Source organism: Ranitomeya variabilis, chromosome 2 (assembly GCF_051348905.1).
Source record: "Ranitomeya variabilis isolate aRanVar5 chromosome 2, aRanVar5.hap1, whole genome shotgun sequence".
NCBI lineage: Eukaryota > Metazoa > Chordata > Amphibia > Anura > Dendrobatidae > Ranitomeya > Ranitomeya variabilis.
In genome coordinates this window covers 731,289,886-731,303,664 of record NC_135233.1, presented here as the reverse complement: position 1 = coordinate 731,303,664, position 13,779 = coordinate 731,289,886, and the positions used below count along the sequence as shown (strand labels likewise).

The 13,779-nt window shown below is 43.8% G+C and overlaps 1 protein-coding gene across 4 annotated transcripts in view; it reads right to left on the bottom strand.

Annotated features, from left to right (window-relative positions):
• The window catches only part of WASF1 (WASP family member 1), a 134,582-nt gene that overhangs the window by 69,970 nt on the left and 50,833 nt on the right, over positions 1 to 13,779 (bottom strand). Inside the window, exon 1 of one of the 4 annotated variants that reach the window (XM_077289556.1) lies at positions 7,733 to 8,019. The exons of 2 other annotated variants lie outside the window; for them this stretch is intronic. The gene's annotated coding sequence lies outside the window, so the exon portion shown is untranslated. Of the gene's footprint in view, positions 1 to 7,065; positions 7,181 to 7,732; positions 8,020 to 13,779 lie in introns of those variants that run through there. One more of the 4 variants, XM_077289557.1, reaches the window with a different exon arrangement.

Genomic DNA, 13,779 nt, shown 5'->3' with positions numbered 1-13,779 from the left:
TCCTTCACTTCCCATATACAATCGCTTGCCCGCTCTTGTCACTTGCACCTAAAGAACATCTCTAGAATCCGATCCTTTCTCACCATGGAAACAACAAAAACCCTCACTGTTGCCCTGATCCACTCTCGCCTGGACTACTGTAATGCTCTATTAATCAGCCTCCCCCTCACTCGACTTTCCTTTCTTTAGTCCATCCTTAATGCAGCAGCCATGGTCAACTATCTGGCTAATCGCTACTCGGACTCCTCCGGTCTGTGCAAGTTATTGCACTGGCTGCCCGTACATTATAGGATCCAATTTAAACTGCTTGTTCTCACCCACAAAGCTCTCCACAGTGTGGCACCCCCCTACATTTCCACCTTAATTTCGTTTTATCGAACTAACCGCTTGTTACGCTCTGCGATCGACTTTCGACTGACATCTGCACTAATCTGCACCTCCCACTCCCGCCTCCAAGACTTCTCCCGTGCTGCACGAATCCTCTGGAATGCTCTACCCCAAGAAATCAGGACTAACCACAACTTATACAGTTTTAGGCACGCCCTAAAAACACATCTGTTTAGAGTGGCCTATCACGTTCTATCAAACTCCACTGCACCCAAAAGCACCACACATGCTGGCTGGTGACACCCTCATGCAGCCTTTATCTATCCCTATTCCCTCAAGATGGATGGACCATCATTGTAAATAAGCATCTGCACTTTGTGTCTACGCCCTACCTCATTGTAGATTGTAAGCTCAGGGTCATCATTATCTTTGCTTTAATTACCGTATATACTCGAGTATAAGCCGACCCGAGTATAAGCCGACCCCCCTAATTTTGCCACAAAAAACTGGGAAAACTTAATGACTCGAGTATAAGCCTAGGGTGAAAAATGCAGCAGCTACCGGTAAATTTCAAAAGTAAAAATAGATACCAATAAAAGTAAAATTAATTGAGAGATCAGTAGTTTAAGTGTTTTTGAATATCCATATTGAATCAGGAGCCCCATATAATGCTCCATAAAGTTTGATGGACCCCATTAGATGCTCCATATTAAAATATGCCCCATATAATCCTGCATAAAGGGTAATAAGGGCCCCATAAGATGCTCCATAGAGATATTTGCCCTATATAGTGCTGCACAAGCGTTATGGCCCCATACAGATGCTCCGTACAGTCACTTGCCCCATATAGTGCTGCACAAGTGTTATGGCCCCATACAGATGCTCCATACACCCACTTGCCCCTTATAGTGCTGCACAAGCGTTATGGCCTCATAAGATGCTCCGCACAGCCACTTGCTTCTTATAGTGTTGCACAAGCGTTATGGCCCCATACAGATGCTCTGCACAGCCACTTGCCCCATATAGTGCTGCACAAGTGTTATGGCCCCATAAGACGCTCCACACAGCCACTTGCCCCATATAGTGCTGCACAAGTGTTATGGCCCCATAAGACGCTCCGCACAGCCACTTGCCCCATATAGTGCTGCACAAGTGTTATGGCCCCATAAGATGCTCCGCGCAGCCACTTGCCCCTTATAGTGCTGCACAAGTGTTATGGCCCCATACAGATGCTCCGCACAGCCACTTGCCCCTTATAGTGCTGCACAAGTGTTTTGGCCCCATAAGACGCTCCGCACAGACACTTGCCCCTTATAGTGCTGCACAAGTGTTATGGACCCATACAGATGCTCCGCACAGCCACTTGCCCCATATAGTGCTGCACAAGTGTTATGGCCCCATAAGACGCTCCGCACAGCCACTTGCCCCATTTGCTTTTGCTGCCATAAAAAAAAAAAAAATCACATACTCACCTCTCCGTCGCTCAGGACCCCGGCACTTTTACCTGCTCCTCGTGCGGCTCCGTCTTCGGCACTGACGTTCAGCAGAGGGCGCGCACTGACTACGTCACCGCGCCCTCTGACCTGGGCGGCACTGCCAGAGGACGATGAAGACAGAGCCGCACTGGAACGAGGAGGGGTAAATATCGCGCTGCGCTCCCCCTCCCCGTATACTTACCTGCTCCTGGCGCTGTGCAGTCCCTGCTTCTTCCCCGGAGCTGCATCTTCTTCCTGTATTGAGCGGTCACCGTTACCGCTCATACATTAATGAATATGCGGCTCCACCTCTATGGGAGGTGGAGCCGCATATTCATTTCTGTAATGAGCGGGACCATGTGACCGCTCAGTACAGGAAGAAGCTGCAGCGCTGGAAGAAGCAGGGAGGTCCAGGGACCGCGCCGGGAGCGGTTAAGTATAATTACACAGCCCCCGCCCCCCCTCACCTGCCGACCCCCGGGTATGACTCGAGTATAAGCCGAGAGGGGGACTTTCAGCCCAAAAAAATGGGCTGAAAATCTCGGCTTATACTCGAGTATATACGGTATTGAATTATTTTCAATGTTGTTACTTATGACTTGTATATGAACTATTGAATTGTAAAGCGCTGTGGAATATGTTGGCACTATATAAAGATTTATTATTAACAAAAAAAATAGCTTTTGAGTGGTCCAACTCCAAAGTTTTTCAGCAAACTCTTCATTAGTGATCATCAATATCAAGTAAAAGGCGAATGGACTTTCATGTAAAATTATAAATCTTCAAAAATGGAAATTATCCTAAAACATGAACCTGTCAGCGGTTTCATTTTGCCCAAACCGCAGGCAGCATGAATCAAAGCTTGGATGCACTGTATACACAAGCCGAACCAGTGCTTGTGTATATAGATTAGGAAACACGGAGTGCACTTCCTCTTTTGGACCCAATGATCATGGGATCACTGAGTGTAGGGAAGGAAAAGGAGTTGCTGTGTCATAGGAGACAGCTCTGCTATGCAGGCAGGCAGCGGAATTCACCCCTGTAACTGTGGCTAATATACCAGTCCAGTTGCAGGGGAAATCAGCAATAAAATACTATATTAAAACGTCTCCTAAATATTTTTTATGGAGGGCACGGTATGTGAAATAAATAAAAAAAAACAGAAATTAAAAATTAGAAAAAAAAAAAAATTAACAAAAATAAATAAAACTAAATAAAAAAAGATAGCCTGATTCACCTTTTCTAGCCCTGCCCCAATTGATAAAATATATCCAAAATAAAAAGTAATTTTTATATAAAAGGGAACGCAATTTAAGATATTTTTAGTGGGCTTTTGTAGACATAAATAATGGAATACTTTGTTTTAAAGAAGTGGAAAACAGACACGTATTTCTCATTCTTCTTTTCATCTCCAACACCATCTTTACCGATATAAGCAGAGATAAAAAAAAAAAATAGGAAAATAAAAGGCCGGGTTTTGATTCAAACCACCTCTGGCTTTGGCAGCATGAATCAGTTGACAGGTTCCCACAAAGCAACTAAACATGTATACATCCTTCTGATTGCAAGCAGGTTAGTGGGGGTTTCCCTCAGAGTGCTGCTCAAAAACGCAAGAGGTAAGCCGCTGAGGTGACCAGAGTACACAGCTCCTGACCAAGTGTGCGCACATAGTACATGGATTCAATAGAAAGCATAGGCTTTTCAGCAGTATGCTCCTGTCGCCCGGGCTACGCACCCTTCAGGTTTTTTTTTTCAGCAATTGGTGAGGGACCTGGACTCCCTACCAGGATTGAGGTTTACGGTTTAAATAGGCATTCACATAAAATAAAGGCAAATGCCAAGCAGTAAGTTGACCAGGTCGTACTACCAAAAGGCCACCACTAAACGAGTTGACCAGTGGATAATAAGGCTTAGAGTTAAAAATTAATATTCACCCTCACCAATTCTTACCATGACAACTCAAGAAATGTGCGTAAAGCCAATCACTGCCTATGGCGGGTCACATTTGCTGCCAGGGATCTCCTGACATTTACCGTATGCCTACACAGGACACTGGAGACTGGTCGGGCCCAGATATGTGTCAGCACAGGACCTGTGGAGGATCAGTGAGCAAGAGTATCACTTTTTTTACTTTTTTACATTTTGATCATTCTCAGAATCCCACTTCAGTCCATACAGTTGTGGCCAAAAGTATCGACACCCCTGCAATTCTGTCAGATAATACTCAGTTTCTTCCTGAAAATGATTGCAAACACAAATTCTTTGGTATTATTATCTTCATTTAATTTGTCTTCAATGAAAAAACACAAAAAGAATTGTCCTAAAGCCAAATTGGATATAATTCCACACCAAACATAAAAAAGGGGGTGGACAAAAGTATTGGCACTGTTCGAAAAATCATGTGATGCTTCTCTAATTTGTGTAATTAACAGCACCTGTAACTTACCTGTGGCACCTAACAGGTGTTGGCAATAACTAAATCACACTTGCAGCCAGTTGACATGGATTAAAGTTGACTCAACCTCTGTCCTGTGTCCTTGTGTGTACCACATTGAGCATGGAGAAAAGAAAGAAGACCAAAGAACTGTCTGAGGACTTGAGAAACAAAATTATGAGGATGCATGAGCAATCTCAAGGCTACAAGTCCATCTCCAAAGACCTGAATGTTTCTGTGTCTACCGTGCGCAGTGTCATCAAGAAGTTTAAAGCCCATGGCACTGTGGTTAACCTCTCTAGATGTGGACGGAAAAGAAAAATTGACAAGAGATTTCAACGCAAGATTGTGCGGATGTTGGATAAAGAACCTCGACTAACATCCAAACAAGCTGAAGCTGCCCTGCAGTCCGAGGGTACAACAGTGTCAACCCGTACTATCCGTCGGCGTCTGAATGAAAAGGGACTGTATGGTAGGAGACCCAGGAAGACCCCACTTCTTACCCCGACACATAAAAAAGCCAGGCTGGAGTTTGCCAAAACTTACCTGAAAAGCCTAAAACATTTTGGAAGAATGTTCTCTGGTCAGATGAGACAAAAGTAGAGCTTTTTGGGCAAAGGCATCAACATAGAGTTTACAGGAGAAAAAAAGAGGCATTCAAAGAAAAGAACACGGTCCCTACAGTCAAACATGGCGGAGGTTCCCTGATGTTTTGGGGTTGCTTTGCTGCCTCTGGCACTGGACTGCTTGACCGTGTGCATGGCATTATGAAGTCTGAAGACTACCAACAAATTTTGCAGCATAATGTAGGGCCCAGTGAGAGAAAGCTGGGTCTCCCTCAGAGGTCATGGGTCTTCCAGCAGGACAATGACTCAAAACACACTTCAAAAAGCACTAGAAAATGGTTTGAGAGAAAGCAATGGAGACTTCTAAGGTGGCCAGCAATGAGTCCAGATCTGAATCCCATAGAACACCTGTGGAAAGATCTTAAAATTGCAGTTTGGAGAAGGCACCCTTCAAATATCAGGGACCTGGAGCAGTTTGTCAAAGAAGAATGGTCTAAAATTCCAGCACAGCATTGTAAGAAACTCATTGATGGTTACCGGAAGCGGTTGGTCGCAGTTATTTTGGCTAAAGGTTGTGCAACCAAGTATTAGGCGGAGGGTGCCAATACTTTTGTCTGGCCCATTTTTGGAGTTTTGTGTGAAATGATCAATGTTTTGCTTTTTGCATCATTCTCTTTTGTGTTTTTTCATTTTAGACAAATTAAATGAAGATAATAATACCAAAGAATTTGTGATTGCAATCATTTTCAGGAAGAAACTGAGTATTATCTGACAGAATTGCAGGGGTGTGAATACTTTTGGCCACAACTGTATATCAGATAAGCTATGGCTTATGCACACATTTATTATTCCGCATGCAGTTTTAGATGATATACTGCTTCCATTTGATTGTGCATTGATTACGGTATGAATGGCCTGGCTCGGGGTGGGCAATAGTTATGGACACTGTCACGTGACAGATCTCATCCCGTGCAGATAATCCAGTAGTGTTTTATACTTGGTGAAAGAAGGCCAGGACTGATACAAAACATAATGGCCCATTTCATTGCGTTATTAGTAGTAAATAGTGTATGCCGTGGCAGTGAATCCTTGCATTCAGCTCCCTCTGCTCTGTGAGGGGCTTAGTTTGGCAGTAGTTTCCCATTGACAACTGGGAAAAGCCCACCAAGCAATAGTTTCTTTCACATGACTTTTACACGATCTGCTATTCTGTCCGGCGGAAACTTGATGCTAATTAAATAATACATCATGTCAGGAGCACTTACAAAGAGAGACAGAGCTGTAGTGTGCAAACATGCGAGGCTGGGATCCAAACACAATGCCAGCGTTGAGAATACAGCGAGCTAAAGTCATAACAGACAAGAAAAGCACAACATATAAAATAAAGACTAAGTGTTTATGATGCACACACACATACAGCACCGCCTGTGTTATCTGCAAACATCAAGTAGTAAGACCTTCATTATGCTTCATTAGCCACTTGCATTTCATTTCAGTAAGAACCCCTTATGTAGTGGAGCACAAAAATTGGGGTATTGACCCTTACAACATAGGACATTGGCAAATCCAAAATGTTGATGGCAAAATTATTGGCACAGATGATTGGGGCAAGAGGCAGGATCACCCCCCTGTGGTCTGAGAATACGATACAACAAGTTAAATTTAAAGGGGAATTTCCATCTTCTACATTTATGGAAGACGCAGATGCCACCAAGGAGACTTGCAGCTATCTCGAGAACAGGGCCCTGATATGCACTTGCATCAGTGGAGAGGTGGGGGATTACCTATTCATTTGTATGGGAATCAGATCAACTCTCCATTGACAGCAGAACCCAAGCCCTTTAACAACAACAATGATGATAATACAGTATTATATACTGAAACAACTCAAAATAACAGGAGAGTGCTCTCCTTTGAAAAATATAAGCCAAAAGTGAAGCTGATTTCTCCCAAGATATGTCAGGACTGCACTTATACATCTATATACGGTAACTAAATTTTTTTAGATATATGTCAAACACCTCTAGATATATATTGGACTGTGCACTTGGATCACATGGCTAAAATGCTTAGCTCAGCCTCATCACTATAATGCCAATCATCTATAAATATTACAATATTAAGCTACAGATGCTTTGTCATGTATTATGGCATATGTAGTAAATCCATATGTCAAAATAAGAAAAAAAAAATCTTATCATTAGGCCAAGCAATTGATAGTGAAAACCCTAATGGTACAGAATAAAAAAATAAAACAAGATACCTGAAGATGTAAATGCATCACAGGTTGCTTAGGTCAATTGTCCTGAAATGCTGCCATCAATGGCCATGTGGGATTTCAGCAGGATACTTTACATATTACATAAACAGATCCTTCCATCAGGTGACATGCAAAAGACACCAAGACATCACAAGCTAGTTTTCAAGCATGTAACGAGACAAATAAGCAAGAGGCAGTAATCATTAACACAAAAGCCATAAAAGTAATATCACCACATTACCGAGGATCTAGTGTTCAATGTGCAGAGGTCCAGACATCAGTGAAATTACACTGCAGTCGCTGGGACACAAGCCGCATTACAGCACGTCACAGTCCGAGAAACTCTGATTACACAAAGATAGGCATCGGCTGTAATTTGACCTTGTGAAATCCACTGATGCACCGGTGTTGTATCTTCTACATAGAGTCCGGAAGTTTCCATAGAACACAAAACTCCGGATGTTTATAGCATCACACCATTTTTAGCGTATCAAAAAAGATAAACTTCAAAGCTTCTCCACTTCTCCTACCCATTAGGCCAGGGTCACACCACCGGATTTTCTCTCATCATGCTATAATCACACTCTGATCAGAGTGAAAAGAAAAAGGGTCTCTAAGTGTGTTACCCCCCAATATGAGACACAGCGAGCAAAGCATTGTGTGTACTCACCTGCCTGGTTGGGTCCTGGCACAACTCTGAACTTGTAAGAATGAAAGGCTGCTGCTCCGACCACTGACCCAGACACTGGAGAGAAGAAACTTATTCAAAACCACACAGGAAAAAGAGTGGTGGCTCCTGGGCGCTGCCACCGGGTGAAGACAAGGGTGTATGTATGCTTTTTGGTTCATCATTCATACATACAACACATTCCGAAGTCGGGTTGACTACTCCATCAGGTACCCGATTTCCTGCTTGGTTTGAATACTCTGATCAGAGTGTGATCATATTGTGCTCCGATTTTCTCAGATGACGAGAAGATGGGAAAAAAAAATGTCTCTGTTAGTGAAAATCGCACCGAACTCAGATGTCATCGAAGTGTAGTCCAAGGTTTTCCATGGACTCATTGACTTGCATAGCTGAGTGCAATCTGATGTTTTGTCGGGTTGCACTCGGACCGAAAATACAGTCATTCGCACGAGCCCCGAACAGTACCAACCTGAGATGTTTTTTTTTCCCAGATCTATTCATTTGAGCCACTGGAATCTGCAGATCAAGAAGAAACATGTCTCTCATCGAGAACATGTACAACTGAATGAGGCCTTATACGTAATTCTAGAATCAGGACAATTACATGTCTTATGAGCTGGTATAATCTTATTATATATTCTTATATAATCTAAGGTAATGGAAGTGTCAGGCAGAAGTGTGAAGGCTGCAGCTGATCAGCAGCTGCCGATTGGCTGCAGTGCTCCCATGACCGTTAGGAGACAAAGCGTTGATATTGCTGGAATGATACTAGTCTATAAGCTAAGTATATTTTTTTTAATTTTATCTCAGTGATTTCAACATTTAAGAAGGCTTTGTCTAGTATTGAATTGCTTATGTGGCCACAAAAGAATTTTTTCAACTCGTCTTTTATGACTCCACCTGGCGCTGTAATTCCGCGTTTTGAGTCGTACAAAAAAATAGGCAAAATATTCACATTAAATACCTGCTGCCAATATATTAAGTATATTCATATTGGCGTGTCTATGGCAGACGATACTGCATAATGAGGAAAATGAACAGCAACAGTATTCTCAAGGGCTTCGTCTGCTAGATGAAACAGATGAAACAATAGTATGAAAAGCCCATTATGTCCCATTTAATTTTGGCAGCAACTACAAACATTAGACTATCAGTTGATCCCGCTGGCAAAGGTCTAAAGTCTATGGCCCACTTAAGAATACACAGGCTCATGCACTGGGTAATAGCAAACTCTTTAACCAGCTCATATAAGAAAGCAAAGAGGTCCATATCAGCTGAAAGTACAAGGTCCCAACTACAGGAGCTGCACATATTTGTATAGCCAAAGTTACCATGGAACTTCTACCGCCATGTCATATATTATACTGTACTAGTAAGTAGTGGAAAACCAACAATTACTGGCTAGAGTAAAATTGTGCCTACACTAAATGCAAAATACTGCCCAATGGTATCCTCTACCATTCAGGAAGACTGGATCTATTCAGTATATTTTTTGGGGGGATGGATTATGGAAATCCATTCATGATCACTCAGCTTAACAGGGAAAACAAAAAAACTTTAGGAAAAGTTTCTCTTCTTCCACGTGCTCAGTTCAAATGTACCTTTTTGTGTAAAAATACTCAAGCTACTTACCAGGTAGCGGTGTTTTTCAGGAGTCCATGACAGCACTAACGAGAGAGGGGATCCGCCCTTCAGGGACAGGAAACCTACAGAGATAAAAGGGCGGCACCTCTCTCCCGCATCAGTTGGATTACAGAGCATGAGAGGACCTCCATTGATTAGTAACACATAAATATCTTAACACATTTCACCTTGTGACTAAATTTTGTAGAAAATTAACCTACATTAGAATATACTTATCGTGATGAAACCCATACCAGTAGAAAGGGAGGGAATATAGGAGTGCTGTCATGGACTCCTGAAAAACACCGCTACCTGGTAAGTAGCTTGAGTATTTATTCAGTCGTCATGACAGCACTAACGAGAGAATTACAGAGAAAAGAGTATTAGGGTGGGATTACTGCTTCCAGCACCCTTCTACCAAATGTGAGATCATTGGAGCTACCAAGATCTAATCTATAATGATTCAAGAAAGTAGACGGCGATGACCATGTGGCCGCCTTACATATGTCCTCAATTGACACCTCCGATCTCTCTGCCCAGGAAGATGCCATGGCACGAGTGGAATGAGCCTTTACGCCTTCCGGGACTTCTAGGCCACCTGCTGAATAAGCCAGAGAAATTGCCTCCCTAATCCATCTACTCAAGGTGTTTTTGGACACTCTAAACCCTTTTTTGACTCCCTGATAGGATATAAACAGGGAATTGTCTTTTTTCCAGGGATCTGTTAAAGAAATATATTTAAGAAGGCATCTTTTGACATCTAATGTATGGAGTCTGAGTTCCTTTGGGTTTTTAGGATTAGGACAAAAGGTAGGGAGATTTATCTCCTGGAGTCTGTGGAACCTAGATGCTACTTTTGGGAGATAGAGGGGATCCGTTCTTAATACTACTCTATCTTCTCTAATCTGCATATAAGGAGTTAGTCTAGAGAGGGCCTGCAAATCACTAACTCTCCTAGCAGACGTAAGAGCAATCAAAAGAGCAGTTTTTAAGGACAGGATCTTTATAGACGCAGATTCTAAAGGCTCAAAGGGGGGTTCCGTTAACGCTGAGAGGACTAAGTTTAAGTCCCACGGGGCTAGTTTATTCTTAACGATGGGTCTTGATCTAGCGGCCGCTTTAATAAACCGAGCAATCCAATAATTTTTAGCTAACCCACAGTTATACAGTGCCCCCAAGGCAGAAACTTGGACTCTGAGGGTGCTTGTAGCTAGCCCCATTTCGAGACCTTTCTGCAGGAACTCCAAGATCTTTGGAATCCTAGCTTTCTGACTGATAACCGATCCTGAGACTGAAAGGAATTTTCTCCAGATTCTTACATAAATATTTGTAGTGGAGTTTTTTCTGCTTTTTAATAGGGTATTAATAAGTCCCTCAGAAAATCCCTTTTTTCTTAATAATGACCCTTCAAATCCCACGCCGTCAGATGTAAACTGGCCACTCGTGGATGGAAGATCGGACCCTGTGAGAGGAGGTCTGGGAGTTCTGGGAGAATCCATGGTTGAGAAATGGACATTTTCCTCAACCAAGGAAACCACGGCCTCTTGGGCCAGAATGGCGCTATCAGAATCACATGAGCTCTGTCCTCCCGAATCTTTCTGAGGACTATCGGGATCAAGTTCAACGGGGAAAAGGCATAGGCTGTTTCGAAGTGCCAAGGAATCAGGAGAGCGTCCACCGCCACCGGATTGTCTCTGGGATTTAGGGAACAAAACCGACGACATTTTTTGTTTTCTTTGTTGGCGAAGAGGTCTATTTGTGGGTATCCCCAACGATGGGTGATCTGATCGAAGATGGTCTGATTGAGCACCCACTCTCCTTGCCCGAGCTTTCTGCGACTTAGAAAGTCGGCTACAACGTTGTGCTTCCCCTTTATGTGCAGTGATGTTAGTGACCGTAGATGATTCTCGGCTATCTGTAAGATACGACCCGATACCTCCATTAAGGACCTGGATCGGGTTCCCCCTTGGTGGTTAACGTAAGCTACCGTTACCTGATTGTCTGAGAATATTCTGACGTGATGGTCCTGTAAGGATATAAGGAAATATCTCAGAGCTCGTTCTACGGCCAACAACTCTTTGAGGTTAGATGACAAACTCTGTTCGGAGGGTGACCAAACCCCCTGGACCCACATCTCGCCCATATGTGCCCCCCATCCCGTGGGGCTAGCGTCTGTGGTTAATACTCGTGATATGTGGTTTATCCAGGGTACCCCCTTACGAAGGTTTGGAGCGTGTAACCACCAACGTAAGGACTGAATAGTGGCAATTGACAAGGAAAGAAAACTGTCCAAGTGACCTTCTAACCGACGAGTGTTGTACAGAACCTCCCACTGTAGGACCCTGGTGTGGTACTGGGCCCATCGTACTGCCGGGATGCACGACGTGAGTGAGCCTAACAGTGACATTGCTCCCCTCAATGTTATAACTGGATTAGCAATCACTCCAAGAATCTGTCGTTGGATCTTTTCCAACTTAACGTCAGGTAGACGGCATTCTTGTAACCTTGAGTCCAATATGAGACCCAAGAATTCTTGAATCTCTAGAGGCTGCAACCGTGACTTTTTAAAATTGATTATCCACCCCAACCTTTGCAAGGCTGCGATTACTTTGTGTAGTTGGGACGTGCAGTGTGATTCGGAGTTTCCTATTATTAATAGGTCATCGAGATATGGAACTATGAGAATATCCTGCTCATGAAGATGCGCCATAACCTCCACCATTATTTTAGTGAATACCCGAGGGGCCACCGCAACCCCAAAGGGGAGTGCCCTGTATTGGAAGTGTCTTATTGATTCTCCTAAGAGGACTGCAACTCTTAGATAACACTGGTGGTCTACGTGTATGGGGACGTGATAATACGCGTCTTTCAGATCCAAGACGACCATAAAGCACCCGCCAAACAATAACTTTATTGCAGACTTGACCGACTCCATTTTAAATGACGGGATCCACAAAAATCTATTTAGGCCTTTCAGGTTTATAATTGTGCGAAAAGTGTTATCTGGCTTTTTAATCAAGAAGAGGGGAGAATAGAATTCTTTACCCCTCTGTGTTTCAGGAACCTCCACCAAAACGCCTTTCTGTTGGAGTTCCTGGACCTCAGTCTCTAACGCCAGCTGTTCTGTGGAGGAAGAACGCAATGGTGTTACCAGAAACTTGTCGTCAGGAGTGAAACGAAAGTCAAACTTTAAACCAGACTCCACAATGTTCAAGACCCACGGGCTATTGGATATAGTACGCCATGCCGGATAGAAGGCTAGAAGCCTGCCTCCTACCCGGTCCGCCAGTCATTGTGGCTTCCTGTTGTCTCTAAAGGAGCTAAACATGTAGCCTCTACCTTTCTTTTTGTTGGCATCATATCTGGATCTTTCTCTATTTGGTCTTGTTCGATCAAACCATCTCCTATTAGTGCCTCTTCTGTAAGTAGGCCTACCCAGGTAGGGAAACCGTTTCTTACTGTCTCCCGCTTTCTCTAATAATTCGTCCAGAACCGGACCGAATAAGTGTTCTCCCACGCACGGGATGTTGCACAATTTAGATCTGGCCTGCATGTCTCCTTGCCAACATTTCAGCCAGATTGCTCTACGGGCTGAATTAGAGAGCGCGGCCGACCTAGCCGCCAATTTAACTGAGTCCGCTGAAGCGTCAGCAAGGTAAGCCGCAGCCCCCTGAATCATAGAGAGGGAGGATAATATTTCATCTCTCGGGGTTTTGTCCTTCAGCTGACCCTCCAGGCTATCCAGCCACACCATCATGGAGCGTGCCGTGCAGGTGGCAGCGATTGATGGTCTGAGAGCCCCTGCTGAAGTTTCCCAGGCTCCTTTGAGAAACACATCTGCCCTCCTGTCCAGTGGGTCCTTTAAAGTCCCCAGATCTTCAAACGGTAGAGAGGACTTTTTAGAAGCCTTGGCTACAGCCGCATCAAGCTTCGGGGCTTTATCCCACGTGGCCGAAGCAGATTCCTCGAACGGATACTTCCGTTTGAAGGATGGAGGAAGAGAACCTTTTCTTTCCGGTTTTTTCCATTCTCTGGAAATTAGGGCGCTGACTTTCTCCACCACCGGAAAGCATCGGCGGGATTTACGGTCCAGACCTCTGAACATGACATCCTGCATGGATTTCTCTGGCGGCGTCTGCTCAATACCGATTGTATTATTTACCGCTTTAACGAGGCGGTCTATGCGGTCAAAAGAAAAACAGGAATGTTCATATTCAGAACCCGAGGAGGACACTGATGAGAGAGAGGCTTCTGACTTCAGATCTCCTAAGTCACTTTCGTGTGAACTTGGGGAACCAGAGTCTATTATTTTAGACCCCCTATTATGAGATTGAGATCTAGTAGAGCTCCTAATCTCTTGTCTCACCATCTGTCTCAGACTAGAAGCGAAATCTGGTGTTTCTTCC